General features: G+C 41.5%; 1 non-coding gene across 1 annotated transcript; it reads right to left on the bottom strand.

The window, feature by feature from the left end:
• Nucleotides 1-1,354: 1,354 nt before the first annotated feature.
• Nucleotides 1,355-1,427, bottom strand: Trnak-uuu. The gene has a single exon. It is a non-coding gene; the product is annotated as a tRNA-Lys (tRNA).
• Between the last annotated feature and the right edge of the window lie 10,747 nt (nucleotides 1,428-12,174).

The following is a 12,174-nucleotide window of genomic DNA, read 5'->3' as shown; positions in this document are numbered from 1 at the left end:
GGAGAAATGCGCAAGGTATTCGCTGGAGCAGCAATGTTACTGGGGGATGGGTTGGAGTCCGCGACCTTGTCAGGAGTGGCAGTAGGTGCACAATCCCCAGCAGGGATGTCCGACACAACAGGCACTGAAGTTGCAACATCACATGGGGAGGACGTTTGACACTGGAGAATCAATGAGGCAGGCGCGGTCTCGCAAACTGCGGCAGTAATAGCACCTGATTCCGGAATGCTCTGAACACGTTCATTAACAAGTGAAGCCACGGAAGTTGTCACCTGCAACGGAGCAGAACGGTTGGTCGGACGACATTCAGAGCTGCTGGGACACTGGCGACAACAGGCGTAGGTGGAACAACAGGTACACTAGGGAGAATAGACACACCCGCTACAACCGGTTCACGAGCTAGCGAGTCAGCCGGTGGCGTAGAACCTCTAAGAAGGGCACCTGCGTAACTACCTGAGTTTTCCAGGGGCAACTGCACAGGCCGCCGTCGGGGACAAGAATTCCGCATATGTTCAGTGGAATGACAGAGAGAGCACGTTGGAGGTTGGCCGGTGTAGGAGATGAAAGCCCTATGGCCGCCTATGACAACGAAGGACGGAATGTGTTTCTTTAAGTCCATCCGCACAGTACGTACGCCGTTATCACATTGATAAACATACGCGGACGACCAATAATCTTTCGTGACAGCAAAGATAGTCCCATATAAACTTAATGCACGGCTAATTTCATCTAAGGGCACTTCAAAAGGCAGATGGAAAACTTTAACATTACGTAGACCATAACCGGCATGTAACACCTGCACGTCACTAATATTCCCATCAGCATGTTTAAATTTCCGAACCCCGCCGTTGACAGCCACCAAACGCTCACATAATTCACTATCAAGGATTTTCAAGAATACGGAATGAACAATAAAATCTAAATGTACACCATCAAGAAAAGCTGGGTCTATTTGCAATTCCGATCTGATCCAATGATCGATTTCCAAAGCCGTGGGACGCGGAAATTCACGATCAAACAACAACTGATTAGTATTGGACCGGTTGTACGTCACCATTTTCCACAATCAATCCTTTAAAACTTACAAAAAAGAAAGAAGACGCTGAGTAAAGACACCAGGCCGCTGCAAACCACGGCGACCAACGATGTAAACACAGCTGCTAGCGGAGCTCGCGACGGGCACGTCCGCTCGCCACAACCACTCGGCCACGACTGCCGGTGGCACAAGACCCTCCCTACACCTGCAACTGCTGGCGTTTAGAGCACTGCAGTGCCACGAAACGGCGTAGCTGCATTCTTTTCCGTAGTACTTTCACCGCTACTAGGCGAGCCGCTACCAAAGTATTAGAATTTCTGCCCGGACAGGGACTTGAACTCTGGACCCTTAGGTTAAAAGCCTAATGCTCTACCGACTGAGCTATCCGGGCTCACATTACGTTACGACACCTCCCACTATGCTACTGACACGTTGCCTCATGTCCTTTACTTTGTTGGGCAATCGTCGCATGGAGCTGTTACTAACTAAACGTCCTCTGAATGCTGTCTACAAACTCATCACGCTAGGCTCGTAACAGATTATTTAAGAAAGTTGACACATGATGTAAAATCAAATTGCAGCAGTTTTTACGTCTCATACGTTGAAGCAGAGGAGCTACGTGTTTTGTCGACACTCACTGGGCAATTGGAAAATTCACAAGCGTCTCGAATGCAATGTTTCCCACGTATTCGCTCATTTCACGGTTCCGTTGGAGATGTTCTTCACGTCTTGACACAAAAATGAAACGCAGTCAGTAGGACTCGAACCTACGCTCTCACCGCATCTCGTGGTCGTGCGGTAGCGTTCTCGCTTCCCACGCCCGGGTTCCCGGGTTCGATTCCCGGCGGGGTCAGGGATTTTCTCTGCCTCGTGATGGCTGGGTGTTGTGTGATGTCCTTAGGTTAGTTAGGTTTAAGTAGTTCTAAGTTCTAGGGGACTGATGACCATAGATGTTAAGTCCCATAGTGCTCAGAGCCATTTGAACCATTTTGAACCTACGCTCTCATAGGGAGTCTCTGGCCTCCTACCAATCTTACAGCCTGTTCTTTTGCTCGTCAGAATGTCCCTTCATCGTCTCGATTCCTAAGGCGATGTTCTCTTCACCTGAATGAATTAAATTTTTATTTCTGACATCAGACAGTAACCCCATGTGTTACCCAAGTATCTTAACAAAAGTGAATGTACCAGCATAATGACACGAGAAAACTTACTTCCCCTTACTTCTTCTTTCAGAAACTGAAGTTCTCTCTTGTTTATGTAACTTATTTGTAATAGAAGGGCCGCGCAGGGTAACTGCTCTGTCTAGGTCTCTTGTAATGGTTCGTGTTGCTTCCCCCCTCAGATGTTCGAATCCTGTATTGGGGAATTGGGATATGTGATGTCCTTAACGTAAGTTAGTTTAATTTACATTAAGCAGTATGTATGCTTAGGGATCGATGACCTCAGGAGTTTGTCCCCATACGACCTTACCACAAATTTCGAAATTTGTAATGGAAGGACGTTCTTGTGTTTTGCTAAAACCGTATATTTAACCACAGATAAATTATGCTTCTTCGTTGAATCGCCAGTTGAATGTATAAAATTGAAGGGATGTCTGTCTGACCACGCTGACCACTAAATTTCGTGAGTTATTTGTATTTTTAGTTTATTTATTTATATTGCGTTGTGTTGCAAAATAGATACACAGCGAATTACTCCACCATTTTATTGTTAGTCACAACCCTAACCTATAGCGTCTCTGTCACGTAATACTGTCTGTATATGGCCATAATTTATCTTGTGATCTGAAAAATATGTAATTCTTTTGTATTGCATTATTGATTCAGTCATGGCGCTGATGCTTATTACGATCTGACTTCATACATTATGATGAAATGATGGGCAGTAGTTACTACACTTGCTTGTGTGCACTAGTGAAGGAATAGTGGTAAGCTTTACCTGCGGACAAAGGAATAGGGTGCCAATTTGACAGACTGCAGTAAAAGCGTACGACGACTGCTGGCCGAGGGAAGAGTTTTTTCTGTGGAACCTGGGTGGAAAAATTTCCAGACTGCTGAGTTCCGTGGTCTCATTGTGCAGACACGTTGATTGGCGCTGGTCGGCCGGCAGCTGCGTCCAGGTAGACTGACTAGCGCTGAGAAGTCGCCGCTGTTGTGGCCAGCGCATTGTAGACTGGCAGTAAAGCAGAGGATGGGCCCTTGTTAGGCAGCAAGCCGACGAGGCAACTGTGAGCGTTCTACGAATTTCCGTGGGACAGGTCACTGGCGTTCAGACGTCCAGACTCTGTTACACAACATATTTGTGAAGGCACGAGGCTTTTACGGGTATACTGCAGTTCTTTAGAAACTTCGAAATGGACGCAGCAGGGGTGATAACAATGTTATTATGGAGGGCTATGGTTCCATCCTGGTCATATTGTTAGCAAAAGACACGATGTAAATGCGTGGGAAAGAGGTCATGAAGCTGAATCTTTCTTTTTCTTTTCTCCCAATTAACTTAAAGTCTCTGATTGGTCAAATAGGTGTATGCTGAGCAAGAAGCAGTATCCCATCTTCGAATGCGGCGCTCCAGCTCGTGACTGGCTTGTGCTGAAGTGGGAGAAGTCTAAGATGTAAATGTGCTTTGCTGCGCGAGGGAGGTGGTGAGAAAGCTTTGGTACTCAAAAACTGCGGGTGTCTACCTAAACGGTGAGACCTGTGTCCTTCGCTAGTGTGCCACTTAGAGCCTGTGCCTGTCACCTTCTGAACCGTCAGAGGTACTGCTTCTAACATCACGCACACAACGAGTGATGCGTGTGTGTACTTATTTGTCTTGAGTCGGTCGTCTAAATATTTGACATATTCCGTCACGCATGGTCGTGGGACGGAGTCAAATTGGTTTGGCTGTCCAGCAAACGGGTCCACATGCACACTGGATCCACTGGGGTTTCAGAGGCTCATAGGGAAGTACCTCCATTCTGAATTATCCGTTCATGACTTCAGTCGCCGAACGCATCGTGATATGCCGTCCTGACCAGCAGAAGAGTAAAGAATTTGCTGCTATGGTGTAGGGCTCCAATATACGTTTCTCAGCACCCTGTTCTTTCAAACCATATTTTTTTCTTTTTCGGAGTAGCAGAGTATAGATGCTTGATTGTGGGGTACTTTCTGTGCCATACCCCAGATTCACGTGTATGAAGTTAGACAGAGCGATTAGTGTTCTGGTTTGTGTCGTGTGTCGATACCCAGCTGATCACTTTGTCGACCACAGACCCCATATTAGTGAAAGCGTTTGTTAAATAGAAATGTTTGTGTGACTTTTCTTTAGTCATTTTTTGGCCTTGTGATGTTGAGAATGAATAAATCGAATGTCATTTAAATCACAAGTTCTACCGGTGTTCTGATTAACATTGCCTTTGACATTTTTATTAAAGTCCAGATTATAAAAGAAAGTAATAAGCTTGCAATATTCCGCTTTCTTGTTCTAAGGTGTCCTCATATTGAGATTCTGCTACTCGCGTTTCGCTCCTTTCACTTTCGACTTTCGATGAACTAGACATATCCATCGAGTCGTTGACATATCCACTGTCTTCGGTCTTGTCGTCTTTCCTGCCTGGTTTTATATGTGATGAGCACATCCTCTGAATTTGATCGTTTACGTGTGTATGGTATTCCACATAAGCCTGTTGCCGTCCCGTGGCGTCATCTGTGTTCTCGACTACTGAACTACTTAAGGTTTATAATTTATATAAAAAACAGCTACCAGCCACATGTATGGTTTAAGAAGGTTTATTCTCTTCAGACCATGACCGGTTTCGGATTTTTCTTTACAAATCCATCTTCAGATGGCAGATTACAAGCATTCTTGGTTGGACCTAGTTTTGTTTGTGTTATTCGTTTGCTGCATTAGGAAAGAAAAGAAATATTTTTGTGTCATATCGGTAATGGTATTACTACAAAAGATTTACTTCATTTACAAAATCTAATTGCTCATGAGATGGTTTTTATAAACATTAGTAAACTTGCAGGATTAGTGTACTTACGATCTGTGTAGTTCTGTCTGACGAAATATTTGTGCGGTTATGTTTTCGATCGCTAGCTTAATACACTTTTCAATATGCACTATGTAAGTGCTATTCCAGTCAATGGACGTCACTTTAAACCTCATCATCTTAATTACACACGCAGCACACACGAATAACGTTTACAAAACGTGGCCCAGCTTCACATTACAAACGAAAACAATATTTGCAAAGAGCTTACAGTCATAACGATGTTAACTTACAGATGCTGTATAGTCGATATAGGTACAGTAAAATATCTCTTTGCTATTATATGAAATTAATCTAAAACGGAATAAATAAAATTACATACAGATAAGATTACAAAAATTATATGTAGTGCAGAATTACTGTGTGTTACTAATTAGTTGTTACAATAGTAAGAGATAAATTCTAATATATGACATAATATGCAATGCATATGTTTTCATTATGCAATTTTTCAGTGACATACAAGCAGTTTTTGGGGCCTCTATACTGAATGTTTTTTATTGGAATATTGGACTTAAGTTAATTTTAAAAAAGTAAAAACTTCTTCAAAGTTATTTAAGAAGGGGGTGTTAACTGACTCTGTCTGTTCATTCAAAATGAGATCAGGGAACCTGTTTTTATGTGTATGAATCTCAATCTCCTCTAGGAGATTCAATATGAAACCTTTGTCTTTGAGGTGTAATATCTGCAGGTTGTTTTCTATATTCTCAACTGTATGATTGTTTTCTGCAAGATGGGTGGCAAAAGTAGATTTGCTTAGGTTATTCAGACGTAGGGCATCAAGGTGTTCCTTGAATCTTGTTTCAAAAGCTCTACCTGTTTGGCCAATGTAGAATTTAGGACAGTTGTTACACTTGAGTTTATAAATTCCAGATCTCTTATGGGGTATGCTATTGTGTGGGAGTGAGTGTATGACTCTTTGTTGGAGTTTGTTATTGGTAGAGAAACTGATTTTGACATTCTTCTTCTTGAATAAGTTGGAAATTTTATATGAAAGTGGGCCTATATATGGTAGGGCTACATATTTTACTGATTTTTTGTCTTTCATAGTTATTGTAGCTGTTGCTTGTTGCAAAGACTTATTGTTAGCAACTGCCACCTAGTACACTAGGCACTCCTTCGTCCCACTCATCCTGACCTACTGTCGTCTTTCTATCCATTTTAATTTTGTCACTACGTTATATTTTATCTTTCAATGACCTGGAAAGCTTTGTATTAATTGTTTTCCCTGACGTATTGCAAGTTCGCGCTGCTGGACATTCAATACTCGTCTTACAATTGTTTTGCGCCTAATATTTACATTCTGAACTCGATTTTTGTGAATAAAACTTACGAACGTTCAGTCAAGTTCGCCAATTAGAGTACTCAAAAACGTTCGCTATGACATGAACTAATATTATCATCTGCGAGGATTTTGGGTTTTGACCTTATGTTTGGCTAATGGATAAGGGATATTGGACAGTAATTTCGATTATAATGCAATTTGTAGAAAACTAAAAAGGCTTTACTCTAAGGATAACGAAACTATAAAAGTGCATACGAATGAAACATTAAGCGGTCGCTAGTCTCATTAGGCATATTAATTTGAAACATTACATCAAGGAAACTGAACATTAGTAGTTGTTGTGACATTCATTAAGATTCCCCTTGAGAAGTATACTTGATACACACGACTACAGGGCGATCTAAGATATGGCTAGCAGTAGTTACCACTAATGCAGAAACCATTTATCATACAAAGCTAGTGTGTACTCCACTCATAATAATAACAGTCACAATCATTATGTAACTCAATACTGCAGGAAACAATGAACTAAAGTTGGGTATGAAAAGAGTTCTGACTTAACTGACAAATAAATACCACACATAAAATTAAATAATACTGCATATACTCATTTTATACTCTCATTTATATACTAGTATGAGATTTCTTTAGTAGCAATAAATGTCCCAGTTATCTTTCTGATGTTGTTGTTGTTGTGGTCTTCAGTCCTGAGACTGGTCTGATGCAGCTCTCCATGCTACTCTATCCTGTGCAAGCTTCTTCATCTCCCAGTACCTACTGCAACCTACATCCTTCTGAATCTGCTTAGTGTATTCATCTCTTGGTCTCCCTCTACGATTTTTACCCTCCACGCTGCCCTCCAATACTAAATTGGTGATCCCTTGATGCCTCAGAACATGTCCTATCAACCGATCCCTTCTTCTGGTCAAGTTGTGCTACAAACTTCTCTTCTCCCCAACCCTATTCAATACTTCCTCATTAGTTATGTGATCTACCCATCTAATCTTCAGCATTCTTCTGTAGCACCACATTTCGAAAGCTTCTATTCTCTTCTTGTCCAAACTATTTATCGTCCATGTTTCACTTCCATACATGGCTACACTCCATACAAATACTTTCAGAAATGACTTCCTGACACTTAAATCTATACTCGATACTAACAAATTTCTCTTCTTCAGAAACGCTTTCCTTGACATTGCCAGTCTACATTTTATATCCTCTCTACTTCGACCATCATCAGTTATTTTGCTCCCCAAATAGCAAAACTCCTTTACTACTTTAAGTGCCTCATTTCCTAATCGAATTCCCTCAGCATCACCCGACTTAATTAGACTACATTCCATTATCCTTGTTTTGCTTTTGTTGATGTTCATCTTATATCCTCCTTTCAAGACACTGTCCATTCCATTCAACTGCTCTTCCAAGTCCTTTGCTGTCTCTGACAGAATTACAATGTCATCGGCGAACCTCAAAGTTTTTATTTCTTCTCCATGAATTTTAATACCTACTCCGAATTTTTCTTTTGTTTCCTTTACTGCTTGCTCAATATACAGATTGAACAACATCGGGGAGAGGCTACAACCCTGTCTTACTCCCTTCCCAACCACTGCTTCCCTTTCATGTCCCTCGACTCTTATAACTGCCATCTGGTTTCTGTACAAATTGTAAATAGCCTTTCGCTCCCTGTATTTTACCCCTGCCACCTTTAGAATTTGAAAGAGAATATTCCAGTCAACATTGTCAACAGCTTTCTCTATGTCTACAAATGCTAGAAACGTAGGTTTGCCTTTCCTTAATCTTTCTTGTAAGATAAGTCGTAAGGTCAGTATTGCCTCACGTATTCCAGTGTTTCTACGGAATCCAAACTGATCTACCCCGAGGTTGGCTTCTACTAGTTTTTCCATTCGTCTGTAAAGAATTCGTTTTAGTATTTTGCAGCTGTGACTTATTAAGCTGATAGTTCGGTAATTTTCACATCTGTCAACACCTGCTTTCTTTGGGTTTGGAATTATTATATTCTTCTTGAAGTCTGAGGGTATTTCGCCTGTTTCATACATCTTGCTCACCAGATGGTAGAGTTTTGTCAGGACTGGCTCTCCCACGGCCGTCAGTAGTTCCAATGGAATATTGTCTACTCCGGGGGCCTTGTTTCGACTCAGGTCTTTCAGTGCTCTGTCAAACTCTTCACGCAGTATCATATCTCCCATTTCATCTTCATCTACATCCTCTTCCATTTCCATAATATTGTCCTCAAGTACATCGCCCTTGTCTAGACCCTCTATATACTCCTTCCACCTTTCTGCTTTCCCTTCTTTGCTTAGAACTGGGTTTCCATCTGAGCTCTTGATATTCATACAAGTCGTTCTCTTATCTCCAAAGGTCTCTTTAATTTTCCTGTAGGCAGTATCTATCTTACCCCTAGTGAGATAGGCCTCTACATCCTTACATTTGTCCTCTAGCCATCCCTGCTTAGCCATTTTGCACTTCCTGTCGATCTCATTTTTGAGACGTTTGTATTCCTTTTTGCCTGTTTCACTTACTGCATTTTTATATTTTCTCCTTTCATCAATTAAATTCAATATTTCTTCTGTTACCCAAGGATTTCTACTAGCCCTCGTCTTTTTACCTACTTGATCCTCTGCTGCCTTCACTACTTCATCCCTCAAAGCTACCCATTCTTCTTCTACTGTATTTATTTCCCCCATTCCTGTCAATTGCTCCCTTATGCTCTCCCTGAATCTCTGTACAACCTCTGGTTCTTTTAGTTTATCCAGGTCCCATCTCCTTAAATTCCCACCTTTTAGCAGTTTCTTCAGTTTTAATCTACAGGTCATAACCAATAGATTGTGGTCAGAGTCCACATCTGCCCCTGGAAATGTCTTACAATTTAAAACCCGGTTCCTAAATCTCTGTCTTACCATTATATAATCTATCTGATACCTTTTAGTATCTCCAGGGTTCTTCCATGTATACAACCTTCTTTCATGATTCTTAAACCAAGTGTTAGTTATGATTATGTTGTGCTCTGTGCAAAATTCGACCAGGCGGCTTCCTCTTTCATTTCTGTCCCCCAATCCATATTCACCTACTATGTTTCCTTCTCTCCCTTTTCCTACACTCGAATTCCAGTCACCCATGACTATTAAATTTTCGCCTCCCTTCACAATCTGAACAATTTCTTTTATTTCATCATACATTTCTTCAATTTCTTCGTCATCTGCAGAGCTAGTTGGCATATAAACTTGTACTACTGTAGTAGGCGTGGGCTTCGTATCTATCTTGGCCACAATAATGCGTTCACTATGCTGTTTGTAGTAGCTTACCCGCATTCCTATTTTCCTATTCATTATTAAACCTACTCCTGCATTACCCCTATTTGATTTTGTGTTTATAAACCTGTAGTCACCTGACCAGAAGTCTTGTTCCTCCTGCCACCGAACTTCACTAATTCCCACTATATCTAACTTCAACCTATCCATTTCCCTTTTTAAATTTTCTAACCTACCTGCCCGATTAAGGGATCTGACATTCCACGCTCCGATCCGTAGAACGCCAGTTTTCTTTCTCCTGATAACGACATCCTCTTGAGTAGTCCCCGCCCGGAGATTCGAATGGGGGACTATTTTACCTCCGGAATATTTTACCCAAGAGGACGCCATCATCATGTAATCATACAGTAAAGCTGCATGGCCTCGGGAAAAATTATGCTGTAGTTTCCCCTTGCTTTCAGCCGTTCGCAGTACCAGCACAGCAAGGCCGTTTTGGTTATTGTTACAAGGCCAGATCAGTCAATCATCCAGACTGTTGCCCTTGCAACTACTGAAAAGGCTGCTGCCCCTCTTCAGGAACCACACGTTTGTTTGGCCTCTGAACAGATACCTCTCCGTTGTGGTTGCACCTACGGTACGGCTATCTGTATCGCTGAGGCACGCAAGCCTCCCCACCAACGGCAAGGTCCATGGTTCATGGGGGGGGGATCTTTCTGATATGAGAAGAATATAGTGAGGACCCATAAATTGATACTGTCTCTCTAGGCAAACTCTATGATTATTTCAGAAGCAAAGTTCAATTCAATCAACTTTAATTCTTAGCCCCACTTGGACTAATTTATGTTTTCATCCTTTAAAGCAAATTACTCAACACTGAGCTCGATCAACCCAAAAAAAAATAAAAGTTCATGTAAGCAATCAAGACTAAATTACATTTAGGATAAGTTTAATTTAAGTGCCTTTTTCATCACCTGTGAAGCAGGTATTTTAGACAGTAACATTTACACTCTGCGGCAATGAATTTTTGCGCGTTTGATACACAAAAACAAATCACTACTTAGTTAGAAAAAAGATACTCGGTTTTCTGCACACTTAGGAGGGGATCCTGCTTCGTTTCATGATTAGAATAAAGTTACGGTTCAAAACACGGGCTTAAAGTACTTGGATTATTATTGAAAACACTCACACAAATATACTGGTACATGCTCTGATACATATCTGTGTGCCTGAAGTTGGTAGAGCAGTGGCGATGTAGTGGTGGCAAGCGAAGTGGCGGCTAATTGTACTCTGGCTCTTGATGTTGAATGCTCTTTAAAATGGTTTAAATGGCTCTGAGAACTATGGGGCTTAACATTTGAGGTCATCAGTCCACTAGACTTAGAACTACTTAAGCCTAACTAACCTAAGGACGTCACACACATCCATGCCCGAGGCAGGATTCGAACCTGCGACCGTAGCAGTCGCGCGGTTCCGGACTGAAGCGCCTAGAACCGCTCCGCCACAACGGCCGGCGGAATGCTCTTTACAATTTCTTCTTGGCGACGGATTTTTTTCGTGTCAGAGCCATTCCGTATTGCCGAGAGTACTCTGCAACAGCCAGATCCACATCCGAGGCTATTTTCCATGGAAAACGGCTTCCAAATGCCTCCCTTGGTATCTTGATGTCTACCGTGCAACGGCTAGCCACTGACTGCGTACCGTTCGCACCTAGTAGCCGCCCAGTTCGATCGCCAAAACCACCTTTTACATCGCGCCAAGTCACTTCCATTGCTGAGGAACTTCCCTACAGCTTTTACATTTCACAGTACAATATCCCTAAGCATGAACCAGCTTCCAATATTCAAATTTTTCTTTATGAACATACATATATTATAAAATGTTTTTATTTTTAAACATCATTTAGCTTTTACAAACTTTAACTTTCCTGTCAGAAATCAATTATCGTGACTATCAAGGAACAAACACTTCATAATCACAGGTACATAGCTCCAAAGAATAAATCTATTTCTAATCAGTACTGGTGTTACACTTAGGCTACCTTCGGGGATGTCTCGCTGTATTTTTATCTCATTAAATGTCTGACAGTTTATTGCTGTTTTGGCGTTTAAACCTGAAGCAATATTTTTATCGCAGTTCTGTGGAGGAATCCCAATGTTTTCGTAATCTCGAATAAGAAGCTAGGTTTCACGTGATAAAATCCTTTAAGTAAATCAATGAGCAGCAGAGCACATTTTATTCTAGTTACTGAGGTTATGGCTATTATGTCTCTGTACTCAACGACTACTCCTCTTCACCGCGCACGACTAATCCTGACTTAGTGGTGAGGAGGTAAAGCTTTTGATTTATAATCCTACATATAATTTTATAATCCGAATTCAGGAGCGAAATGGACCAAAGTTACTTAAATTATTTTTTCCTAAACACTTTGGGATTAGAAAAATTTTGCTCTCTTTATATCCGCCAGGTTTCACTGTCCCACTTAAAGTCTCGCCTGCAAGACAAGTAAACTTATTGCAAATTAAAAACCAGTATCTGATGCAAAAGTCAATCGGCA

Source organism: Schistocerca americana, chromosome 3 (genome assembly GCF_021461395.2).
Source record: "Schistocerca americana isolate TAMUIC-IGC-003095 chromosome 3, iqSchAmer2.1, whole genome shotgun sequence".
NCBI lineage: Eukaryota > Metazoa > Arthropoda > Insecta > Orthoptera > Acrididae > Schistocerca > Schistocerca americana.
Note: the sequence above shows the minus strand (reverse complement) of the source record. Positions and strands in the feature narration are given on the sequence as shown.